Below are 13,023 nucleotides of genomic sequence, written 5' to 3' on the forward strand. Positions count from 1 at the left end.
TGCGCCGGAAGTGAAGCGGAGTCCCCGTGGCCGCCGGAGGGCCGGGCCGGGCGCCACTTCCTCCCGCCGCCGCGTGTCGCTCGGGCTCCGCGTCCCGCCGCCATCTTGAGGCGGGAACGGGGTCGGGACGCCGAGCCTTTCTGGGTAGCGAGGTGGAGGTGCCGTCGCCGCTAAGTGAGGACGGGCCGACCGCCAGCGTGTGGCAGAGGCCGTAGGCGCCTGCCGATGGGCCCGGCCCGGGAGCGGCTCAGCCTCGCCGAAGCGCATGTGTGGAGATCCGGTGCTCTCCTCCGTCCTGGCGGTGCTGCCGAAGTGCGGCGTGCCCGTGGTGGTCTTACTTGCTGGTGACAGTGTAAGAAACGATTATCTTCCCAATATAACAGGCTCAGGCAGTGTCTCTCAGCAAAGCATGTTTTATTAACGACTTTGCAAGACCAGGTGTTGTACCTAAGGTGGGCACCTCGAACAAAGCTCAGCCCCCTGCCTATTTTCCCACAGTCCCGGCCACGAATTCCCTCCCCCGTATTCCCTGTGGGTTGGGTACTGTGGGGTTTGCAGCCTCTCTGATGCTTCCTGGATGTCCTGCCTCAGTTTACCTCTGTAACTACTCCCACTTTTAATAACCACCTCACCTTATTTATTTATTTCCATTTAAGGTATGGTTTCTTCTTGTTTCCTCTCCCCATCCCCCCCCTTCACCTTTACCCACAGAAATTGGTTTGCATTGGTACATTTCTTCAATTAGTGCAAAGAGGCTTTGTTTTAAGGTCTTATAGTGGATGTGTCTCAGTCTTAATCATGTTTCAGATTTATGGTTGTGGAAACAACATTCTTCCTTGAATATCCACAGAGTAATGTTGATGGCTGTTTTCTGTATGGTCTCATTGAAGTAGATGTTTCACCCTCCCAACTTCATTGCAGGGGTAAAAGGATCATGGGACATAGCCCTTTGCAGGCACCTGTGTTTCCAGGGGAGCAGCCGGAGGAGCTGGGAGGTTCATGAGGGGTAGCAGGAGTTACTGTCCTTGTGCAGGTGCCTTTCACAGAATCACAGAATGGCAGGGGTTGGAAGGGACCTTGAAAGATCATCCAGTCCAGTCCACCCCGCTGGAGCAGGAACACCCAGATGAATTCACACAGGAAGGTATCAAGTTGGGCTTTGAATGTCTCCAGAGAAGGAGATGCCACAACCAACCTGAGCAGCCTGTTCCAGTGCTCTTTCTCCTTGCACAGCCCTGCCGCCACATCTGTCCTGCATCTCAGCATGGAGTGGGTCACTGGGCACTGCAGCTGGTGCCAGCTGGCTTTGCATATCGTAGTCTGTAGGGGAGCTGCAAGCTGTGCCAAAGTCATAGCTCAGGCAGCGTTTCGAGGGTGCTGCAGAGCTATGGAGGAAGGGGACATGGCTGGGGCTCTGCCACTGGTGGGCCGCTTGGCTGCTTGCCCAGGGTGTGTGGGACAGTCTCACCCTTGGGGCCCTGGCCTTTGGCGACTTCTGTGGGTGCAGCTGCACGCCCCTGGAAGCAATGTGCCCAGGTGACTGGAAAGGTCAACAGCATCCTGGCTTGTATCAGGAATAGTGTGGCCAGCAGGATTAAGAGTAGTGATTGTGCCACTGTACTCAGCACTGGTGAGGCCCCACCTTGAATCCTGTGTTCAGTTTTGGGCACCTCATTACAGGAAAGACCTTGAGGTGCTGGAGAGAGTTCAGAGAAGGGTAACGAAGCTGGTGAGGGGCATGGAGCACAAGTTTGATGAGGAGCAGCTGAGGGAACTGGGGCTGTTTAGCCTGTAGAAAAGGAGGCTGAGAGGAGACCTTACCACTGTCTACAACTGCCTGAAAGGAGGTTGTAGCATGGAGGGTGTTGGTCTCTTTTCCCAAGTAGCAAGTGATAGGACAAGAGGAAATGGCCTCAAGTTGCACCAGCGAAGGTTTAGATTGGATATTAGGAAAAAATTTCTTCCTGGAAAGGGTTGTCAGGCATTGGAACAGGCTGCCCAGGGCAGTGATGGAGTGACCATCCCTGGAGACATTTAAAAGATGCATAGATGAGGTTCGTAAGACATGGTTTAGTGCTAGAGTTAGGTTATGGTTGGACTCAGTGGTCTTGAGGATCTCTTCCAACTGAAATGGATCTATGATTCTATGCATTCCCACAGTTTTGTCACTAGCATGCTTCATCATTCTATGCCAGACTCTTTGCAGTTGGGGAGTTGTGCTGGGGCAGTTACACAGGCTTAAATGCTTGTATTGTTAAGTCAGTCTTGTTTCGATGGAGTTTATCTTTGAGCACAAGTGATGCCGGGAAGTCAGAATGGTCCCTATCTCTACCTTGCAGCAGTGGAGCTGATTCCAGCATTCACCTGAAAAATTTACTGTAGGTTTTCTGAAGGAGGATAGCTTTTGAAACGCTTCGTGACATATTTCATTCTCTCCACACTGCTCTTTATGATAAATCTCCAGGACTATGTTAGAGGCCACTGTTTAGAAATAAATATAAATCCAATAACAATGTTTTTCTTAAGTCAGTCTTCTCTTTGTTGTGTTTTAAATAGTTTTGCCAGATCTCCATTACCCTTCCTGGTGGTTTCGAGCTGATGTTACAAAGACAGCTGGGAACCATTACTTCTTTATTAGTTAGATTTAATATTTTTATCTCTGTAGACAAATTGCCTTGCTGTATTTTGCTGATTTTCATGGGCTTTGCATCCACTAGAGGGTGGTGTTCACAAAGCATGTGTTGCTCTTGCTGTTAAACTGCATCACTGACAGTAAGAATAAGCACAGATTTAAGAATAACTAGAATGCATTTACTGCAGGTAAAAGTAATTTGTGGATGCCATTTAAGAGCTACTGTTAATAAGCTAGGAAATAAGCTGGGAAAGATTCAGAATTTCATTTTAAAATTAAAAATAACTAATTTGCTGATGTAGTTACAGCTCAACCACAGCATGAGGTCCCAGTTGTTCCACAGCATCCTGCCAGCAAGCAGGTAGATAGGAAGTCACGGTCAAAGCTGATCCATAAAGGGCTACCAGAAACAGGTGACAGTGGCCCCAGGGAGGGAATCAAAGATCCTGCAGGCATCAGTCATCACACATATTTCAGATGTATTTATACTATGTTTTGATAAGACTGTTCTATGAATAACCATACATTGATGTATTGGAAGGTTTTAAAGTACTTGTAAGGGTTTTTTTAAAGAGCTGGTGTGAAGTGCCTGCTAATCTGTATGTAGTGTACATGCCCTGATTAATTTTATGTATTACAGTGGGTGGAAATTTATTTATTTGTCAAACAAAAAGAAAATACGTGCACACATACATTTAGTTATGTCCATCACATATGTCCATCTGTCTCTCAGTTTGTTTTCACTAAGTGGAGACAGTGACATGCCTCCTGGTGCATATGGGCTCCTTGCTGGTTTTGCTTCAGTGTAGGTTGTTACTTGGCTGCAACAGGTTGTTCGTTCCCATGTGCACATGGAAATGGGTGTAGGGAAAAGCTGAAGAACAGCGTAAGCAAGACCACCAAGAAGGGACTTTCTTTGCTTCCTGTTCTGCAGAAGTATTGAATGTGTTTTCTTTCTTTTCAACAGTCTGAAATTTTACATATGTCTAGGCAGGATGGCTGGCCCTTAGGATCCTTGGCCAGCATTGCACGCTGTGGAAAAGGCTGTTTAATACCTTTCTACTAAATCAGTAAGACACTATTTCCCTCACAAATATAACGTCTTTGGTAGTGACCACACCTGTTTAAATTTGCATCGCTTTAGGTTTGTTCCAATTTGTCATTAGTCAGCCGGGAGCTCTGCTGTACTCAGGCAGCAGGTGAAAAATTAGCAAGACAGCAGTCATGCAAATAATTGTAAAATTTTGATGCCCTTTTTTTCATATTTTGCTAAAAGACACCACGTTGCCTGTCCACAGTACAGTTTGGTAGCACCATGGTCCAGTTTCTCTCTTAGGAGACTTTTTTCATAAATTCATTACATCATGGAGATTTGAGACAGCAAAATTGAAAATCTGGACCAGTGGATCCTGTAAAATCTTTGGTAATCTGCGATGACATCTTCTGGAATATTCTGGTTTTAATAATTTGATGTTAGTAACCGGAGAAAGAGAAGCATGTGTGAATCCTTCTCTCTCCTTCAAAGATGCTTTCTCTCATGTTTTTTTTGGTTCACCCACTTTTGTAGCAAGTAGCATAATTCAGGCTCTGACTCGGTGTTCGTCAGTCCATGTCTGTGGGAGTTGTGCTCTTAGATCCTCTTAAATCACAACAGTAGCTCAGGAAGACGCGCATCTTGGAAAGGTGGCAGAAAGGGAAGGCTGACACAAAAAATAACAGTGGTTAAATGCCAGACAGGGCCTGTGATGTAGGTTCAGTGGAGTGAAAAATGCAAAAGGGTGAGAAGGATGCAGTAGTAAGAACTCATGAAGGAACATCAAGGGAAAAATATTCTTTCTGCAAACCCTGAGGTTTGCAGCTCCTTTACAAGATGGAGATGATGCCCTTGCATTTTTGGGGGTCCAAAGAAAGACTCTAGTAAATTGGAAAAGGAATATCAATATGTCCGCTGTGATCTGGTGTTTCATAAATGCACAACCGTGAAACTGGATGTGTCAGTGTCGGGTTCTTTATGAAGCCTGACAATTGACTTTGGTTTTGTTCTGGTTAATAATGTTCATAATCCTCAAATCCTGAAGAGGGAAGTTTTGTCTGCTGAACATGTGCCAGACATAGGGCTGTTGGTATCTTTGTTTACTCTTTTTTACCTGGGTTTTTTGGATAGTTAATACTACTTGTCAGGGTGCCATTTTTCTGATTGTTTTGATGTAAGCCTTGGGAGAGAAAGGAAAAGGTAAGGCCTGTTTCCTGCTTAAATTCTTTTATATCTGCAATATTCTGAGTGCACCTGTACAGGGGTTCACTTTGGTTTATTCACCATAAACTGGACAGAACAGATTATTCACCCTCCCTTCCTCCCTTCCTCCCTTCCTCCCTTCCTCCCTTCCTCCCTTCCTCCCTTCCTCCCTTCCTCCCTTCCTCCCTTCCTCCCTTCCTCCCTTCCTCCCTTCCTCCCTTCCTTCCTCTTTGAGAGGGTGGTGTCTTTCTTCTCTCTGTTAAATGATTACATTGAATATTTATGGATTTTAATTGCTGCAGCCAAGGCTGCATCACCTTCCGTAGCCTTCATTAAGCCTATTCATATGACCATCGCCCTATGTTATTTCCATCAGGATGTCTTGCTTGTGGCTCTGATTTTCTCAGGATATTTAACAAGTGCTTGAATGTGTTGCTCAATCAGCTAACTTAGATTGCTGGATCAACTCACATATTTAAAGGTTTGTATTTAGGCAAGTGCTTAAGTGCCTGGATGAACTGAAACCTTTAAAGGTTAGCCTGTGGTCAGCTATTTTGTTTAGTTACTTTACACTGCAAAGAAACACTGTGTTTTACCACTTCTCTATCAAAATGAAAATCTAGAAAGCGTTGGTCAAGTGAAAAAGGATTATTAGATACACACTGCCATGCCACCACAAGAATTTTCCCTGTTGTTATTTTTGATGGGTGCATATTAAGGAGACATAATTTATCATAGGAGAACATAGTTTTTGCTTTTTCATAAACACACAGGGAGGAACTATATGATTTTAAACTGAATTGCACAGCACTACACTTTAGCTACTACCCTAATATCACAGAGTAAGTTTTAATTTCTAGGACTGATGATGTAAAAGAATGAATAACCGAAGAATGGATTATCCTCTGCAGTTCACTGGCATGCACTGGATGTAATGGCCTCTTTCTGCTACAATATTAGCTGTATTTTGAAAAAAGCTGCTGTGTTTCACAGAATAAAGGAAAAACAATGGTCTACAGCTGCAAGCAGAAGCAAACATAGGGATACAAGCATGCTGAGCAGCAAGGGAGGGTGCCCTATGCTGCTTCTACTCTTTTTGGTCTTACTCATATCTTATAATCCTGTCCCTCAAGAAAAATATAAATCCTGCATTTCTACAGAAGAAAGTCAAAGTGCCAGTAGTCTCCAAGTGCCAAGTGCGAGCCCAGATGATCAATAGTTTGTAAGTGCAAAGTCATTTGGATAACAGGTTCTTGTTTAGGCATCTCCTGTGTGACTTCACAGGATCTAGGCACCTAGACATGTTTTTGAGATTTGCCACTAACTTTTGGTATTAGTAATTTATCTTTGTGTTCTTGGACGATCTGAGTTTGAGAAAGTGTTCTGACTTGGAGGAGGGAAGTCCACCTCAAAATACATATATATAAGTATCTCCATATTTGGTGATACAGATTTAGCTAACTAGGCAGTATCATCAACATATGGGCCTTTTTAGGCATAAGAAATAGATATTATTTTTAACATGGTTATCATTGGTGTCCATGAGGTTCATAAACATTTCTGGTAACTCTGCTCATGCCCCTGTTGCCAAATGACTGTCAATGTAACTGCTTCAGAAAGCAGAACTAGAGAACCAGAATGAGAGCTGAGATGGGTGTGTTGATAAAGACATAGACAGAAGACTTATGGACAACGTTTGCATTTCAAACAAAAATAAGCATGTGCACAAAATGAAGTAAAATTAGCTGACATTGTTAGTTTTTCTTGGAAGCTTGTGGATCCATGTGAGTTCCCAGGAAGTAGGTAGATGAACTAAATATGTTAAAGACCCTTCTTTACTGATAACCCAGTATTGTAATATAGCTGGTATTTTCTTATTATGAGCCTAGTCGTCTTCTATAATAATTTATACTGAGTGAATTAAAAACGTGGTGTCAATCAGCAACAATATGCTATGCAGTAGATGACTGTAAGTTTGTACCCTCTTGGAAGACTAGACGTGATAGGATTTCTGTACAATACATAGTGCAATTCTGTGTGTGCCGTATCTGCAGGTATCTGTGCAGGCAAAATAAATGGCAGTTGAAAGTCTTTAATCTTTTAATTAAGCCTTAAGCTGAAAGTAAACTGTAAAAGGCATTACAGTAGAAGATGAACATTAATTATTTTGGCACGTATTAAATTATATTGTGACAAATTTTATTAGTAATGTAATTCTGCATGTAGATACTAGCTGTAATTCATTCCCTCTGTTGTCTGCTGCCTTTTTTGATATTTCCAAAGAAAAATTACATCAAGTATGTTCAGGTGTGCATTAGACTTTTAAGAGGGGCAGTTTCATGAACTTTCGAAGTCTGTCTAGTCAGTTTTTGCTAGGACACCAAATGACTGTAGATATTAGGTGTCATGAGCAAAATCTATTACAACCATCATAGCTACAGACTTGGGTCTTAAGCTGTTAAATCGGGCTTCAGAAAATAAATCAGCGCATGTAACCTCACCTACCGAAGTTGTTATTACAGGGAACCTCCCTAGCGAGGCATGAATTTTGTTTGCTCTTTCCATGAGTTCAGTGAACACCAATGCACAGAATAAAGCCCAAATTTGAAGATACCACAGTAAGTCAGTCTTCAACCACTCTGATTCTACGGTAGTACATATTGTGTTATATTTCTTGGTAAAACGTGTTACAGTAAATCCTCCACTGTCTTGCTCATTTTCTGTACTAAGAGCTCATATTAGTGATGACCTTACAGCTTACTAGAAAACTGAAGCACTCCAGACAATATGTGTTGTTCAGTAGCTCACTCAGTCGCAGGAGACCTGCCTGTTAATATTCAGAAAATGTCTGTTGCGTATCTCGTAGGAGCTCTTCTACCAAGTACAGGAAAGTTATAGCCATCTTTGTGAAACGTGTGTTTCTCTTTCCTTGGAGCTGCTATCCTGTAGCATCCCTTGCCACCTCCTGAGGCAGCCCCAGGCCTGCCACACTGTGTCCTGGCCTTGGGTTTCCTGCCTCCCTCACCTTGGTCCAGCCCCTGACCCCACTCCTGGCTTGACTTTTACATTTGAGCCACCCCTTGACTTTCCAGTTTATTGACAACGTGTCTTTGCCAGGCCATGGGCTTGTTGCAAGAGTTGTCTTTTCTTGGGGTCAGTCTTTGTGTGTGTTAACTTCATCACAGCTCCAAACCCAATTCAGGCTTGGCACAAATAGTTTGCCTTATGTGTTCGTGCTTGAATCTCCCAGTATATGTAATTATGCTCCTGACTGGCTGTGAGAGTTCCTGAATTCTGTTTTCCTTGGCTCTTATGTGCTTTCAGCCTGTGTTCCTCTCATCTGCTGTTGTTTCCTTTGAACCTGTACATGCCTTGAAAAGGTCTGTCATTAACACTAACGTTTTGGGGGTGCACAAGTCAAAGGATCTGTAGTTTTCTGAGGGCCTTTGCTCTTCCTGTGCCGTAAATGCAAATGAACACAGTTTATTCACTTAACTCCAACCTTTTAGGCAAGGTATTTATTGTTAGAGCAATATTTTTGTGGCAGTTTCAACACAGAAGAATGTGTTCACTGTTGTATAGATGTACTTCTTGTAGAGTCATTGTCAGTCGCCTGCTAGAGCTGGAGATCAGTGCCCATTATTCTCTTTTCCTCTAATGGCAAATTTCTCTCAAGTTTTTACCCTGCATGAACTGCTTGGTGAAACACGTGTGAGCTTTGACGGAGCATGACCTGAGAGTTTAGTTTTGCTGATCCCTAGTTGCTGGTCTGTTTGTCAAGAAGATTATAAAAGTACCTGAGGCATGGCATTTAGCTCTTCTTTGAGTATTTAGTCAAATAAATTCCAAAGATTTATAGAGAATCAGGAAAGACTTTTATTGGCAGAAAAGGATCTCAGCAGTGCAAAATTGATTGCATGGGAAACCTAAATATGAGGATGTGAGAACTAACATCATATGTCTAGGGTTAGTGCACCAACCCATCTTTTTAACATTTAATACCTTCTTATTGAATCATAATCTGTATGATTCTCTTTTTTTTTTTTTTTGTTTGATCACCTTTCAGGTTGTATATTTCCTGCTGCAGCCATTCACTGGAGCATATCCTCTGAAAAAGTACAGCTGCAGTGTTGAAACCAGGAAGTGGTTCTTGAAGAGGAACAGAACTCTCCACCTTCCCACACCCTCCAGCCCCAGGATGTACTTCACTTGGAGATAAACATGGTCCAAGCAGACAGAAAACTGGTCAGAGGACCGTAATGGTGGAATAGGACCGAGTAAAGATGTCCAGCATAACCTTAATAGAAATGTGACTGTCCAGGTTTTGCTTAACCTATAAAGAGTCCTGTGGAATGAAGAACGAAAGAACACAGAAACATAGAATCCTTCTGGTTGGAAAAGACCTTTAAGATCAGCAAGTCCAACTGTTAACCTGGCACTGCCAAGGACACCTCTAAAGCATGTTCTTAAGAACATCATCTATACATCTTTTAAACACCTCCAGGGATGGTGACTCCATCACCTCCCTGGGCAGCCTGTTCCAATGCCTTGCAACCCTTTCCGTGAATAATTTTTTCCTCATATCCAATCTAAGCCTTCCCTGGCACAACCTGGGTCCATTTCCTCTTGTCCTATTGCTTGCTACCTGGGAGACCAGCCCCCTCCATGCTACAACCTCCTTTCAAGTAGTTGTAGAGAGTGATAACATATCCCCTCAGCCTCATTTGTATATTAATCAGCTGGGTTACTCTTGCTGACAGTATAAAGGTCATGGAGAGTGAGAAGGATCAGAGCAGTGGAAAATGTAGATAGCAAATAACAAGTCTTTAGAAAATAATCGGTATAAGGAAGAGTATTTTAATTGTGAAGGACACACTTGGAAGCCAGCAATACAGAGAAAACCACAGTTTAATCATAGCAGAGAGTAAATTGTATCAGGGTATCCATATTTTGTGCAGGCTTACAATTCCGTGTCAGGTCAGAGCACAGGACAGCCAGGGCGTTTCTCTGGCTTATTTACTCACATGCAGGCATTTTGCAGTAATTTTTATTCTGTCATGGGATCATAGCATTATGTAGGCTGGAGGTCTGAATGTGATCAGGTCCAACACACCCCACCAGCCCACCCACAAAATGCGGCCAGCTTAGACTGATTGTGACCTCATTCCTGGAGTTTTGAGTATGTCCACATCTTTTCCAATGTTTGGCTTTTCTGGGGTCCGAGCTTCTATCTGTTGCCTGTCATCTGTCACTGTCCTACCACCCAGGAAGAGTCTCGAGCTTGTCTTCTCTGCACCCTCTGATCTAGACAGCAGTTGTGGACATCAGTAAGATCTCCCACCAGCCTTCTTTCTCCAGACTGAACAAGCCCAGTTCCCTCAGCTTCACATTATACATTATGTGCTCCAGCCCTCGTGACCATCTTGGTAACCATATCCAGGACTTGCTGCAGTTTGTCATAGTCTTTCCTGTTCTGGCGAGCCCCAAACTGGACACAATACTCCAAATGAAGTCACACAAGTACTAAACAGAAGAGAATAATCATTTCCTTCAAGCTGTTGGCTGCACTCAGGTGTAACACAGCTCAGTATGTGCATACTGTTGACCCATGTTTGAGTTGCTGTCCACCAGGACCCTAAGCCCTTGCAAAGCCGCTTTCCACCCAGTTGTCCCCAGCTTGTGCTGTTGCATGGAGTTGTTCCATTTTGGACTTTGCCTCTGTTGAACTTAATGAGATTTCTGTCAGCCCATTTCTTCAGTCCAGTGCCCTCTGAAGAGCAGCCCTGCTCCTTCTTATTTATCCCTAGCAATGGATTGGCTGACTGAAATGCACTCCATCACCCAGGTCATTATTAAAGGTATTAAAACAGTGTCATCAGCTCCAGTATCAGCCCCTTGGAGGAGCTACTAGTAGATGGCTGCCAGCTGGACTTCCTACCGCTGCCCATGAGCAGTTTGCAAGTCAGCAGGAGAAAAGCAAGTTGAAGCTATAATCTGAGCACATTTGGCCCACAGTCAAATTTTGTGTTGATCTGAGTGTTTTGGAGAGCTATCAGTGAAGTCTTACCAGTTTTACTTGTTTGCCTTTGATGTGAAATCAGCAGAAGTCTCTTTCCCTCACCCAGAATTAATGCTATTAACCACCATTTAGGAAGCCAGTAGCAAAATGTTAGGGAGCATACCCAGCATAGATGAGGAAGAAACAGCAATTATGTGGAAGCTCCAACCTACAGTTCTCCTTCTGAGCAAGAAACAAGAATGCATCCTGCTGCCAATTTCCCAGAGTTGCTAATTCACCATCTAGCTCTCAGTTAGAATCAGAGAATGTCCTGAGTTGGAAGAGACCCACACAGATCACTGAGTCCCTGCACAGGACAACCCCACAGTTCACACCGTGTGTCTGATGGTGTTGTCCAGTCTCTTCTTGAACACTGTCAGGCTTGGGGCCGTGACACCTCCCTGGGGAGCCTGTTCCAGTGTCCAGCACCCTCTGGGTGAAGAACCTTTTCCGAATGTCCAGCCTAAACCTCCCTGGCACATCTTCCTGCCATTCCCTTGGATTCTGTCATTGGTCACTAAAGAGAAGAGTTTGGCACCTGCCCGTCCTCCTCCTCCCGTGGGAAAGCTGTAGCCACCATGAGCTCTCCCGTCAGTCTCTTCTCCAGGCTGAACAAACCAAGTGACTGTAACCGCTCCTTGTATGGCTTCCTCTCCAAACCCTTCAACAACTTTGTAGCCACCTTCTGGACACTCTCCAGTAGCTTTATATTAATTAACTTCCAATTGTGATTTTTAAAGCCTGTAACTGATTATGCCCTGTCTGACCAGTCACAGCTCTTCAGATATGATTCACTGAAAACCTTCTTGAGGGACTTTACACCAGACTGATGTTGTACAGTAGGCATCACCTGAGAGGTTTCTGATGAAGGATACTTCGCTAGAGGAGTTCCTACCACATGAAAATTAAACTGACATATGTTTTCTCAATGTTTTCTCAGAGTTTACACTGCACAGGTTTTCTAAACTAGCATTGCTCAACATGCAGAGTTTTGTTCCAGAGTGCCAGTGTGGACAAAACTGCATGTCCTTGATATACCCAGACCTACAGTAGCAGTGGGCACCTCTGCAGTGGTCCTTTCCCTGCCCACACAAACCTGAAACATTTTCTGCTGAAACTACTGCCTGCTCAACAGTATCAGAGGTAGCACATTCATCAGAACATGTTTTGACTTTCTTTTTCTCCTGAGAAGTAGTGTTTTGAATGTTGTTACTGTGAAAAACTGAATATGTTTCAATATGCAACAAACCAGAAGTGGGACTGTTAGCTTCTCTCTTTTCTTTCCACCAAGCTGCTCACCAAATAGAATAGTGGTGAGCACAGTGAAAACCTTAGGATGGTAGTGTGTCCAAAGGCACTTTGATGAGATGGCTGGAGCCTGGTCCCCATTACCAGGAACCTGAAAGCTGCAGGACAAGACTGGGACAGACCATGCTCTGTAGGTTTGTCTTGGATGCAGAATATCACCAAACAGATTTGCCTACAGATTTTGGGGCCAGCTTGCTGCAGCCCAAGGCCATAGGCCAGAAATGATGCCCAAGGAAAACAGCTAAGTACCTGGTGAGTTTTCCAGGAGTTAAAAAGTCTGAGGGTTTGGGATAACTTGGTAAAGAACTTTGTATGCAGACCAGTCCCAGAGGGAAGAGACAGCTCCCATGCAGAAACACCGTTGTGTTCTTGACGACGGGTCAAGTGATAGACTACAGAGACCGAGTGCACGTGCAGCTGCCTGCTCCGGTTAACTGTTGAATTAACCATGGTGTCCAGTAGTGGCTGAAGAAGTAACGAGCACTTCACAGCACCTGCCCCTCAGACTGGCAGATTTTGGCTGTTGGAACAGTCACTGGAGAGAAATGCTTCTGCAAATGAAAATCAGGTGCTTGTAGGAGACTTCCTAAGTACGGCTGTAAGTGCACATGCAGGCTAGAATTAGAGATTTGTGCTTTTTGTCTTACTGAGGTAGTACTTTTCTTATCACCAACCAAGAAAGAAAGGGAAGTGTTCCCGGCACAAGAGCATACTGAGGTGGTTGTGTTGCGTGCGTCCTAGTAAAGCTGCATGAGGACTAGCTTCTGCCATTGCAGCCAGTCATCTAAG

The 13,023-nt window shown here is 44.0% G+C and overlaps 1 long non-coding RNA gene across 4 annotated transcripts in view; it reads left to right on the forward strand.

The window, feature by feature from the left end:
- The first annotated feature begins 3 nt into the window (after window positions 1-3).
- The window catches only part of LOC139826524 (uncharacterized), a 40,254-nt gene continuing 27,234 nt past the window's right edge, over window positions 4-13,023 (forward strand). For all 4 annotated transcript variants that reach the window (XR_011736640.1, XR_011736642.1, XR_011736641.1 and 1 more), the window contains exons 1-2: window positions 4-452; window positions 8,935-12,832. This is a non-coding gene — a long non-coding RNA (uncharacterized lncRNA). The remainder of the gene's footprint in view (window positions 453-8,934; window positions 12,833-13,023) is intronic.

Source organism: Patagioenas fasciata, chromosome Z, assembly GCF_037038585.1.
Source record: "Patagioenas fasciata isolate bPatFas1 chromosome Z, bPatFas1.hap1, whole genome shotgun sequence".
Taxonomy (NCBI): domain Eukaryota; kingdom Metazoa; phylum Chordata; class Aves; order Columbiformes; family Columbidae; genus Patagioenas; species Patagioenas fasciata.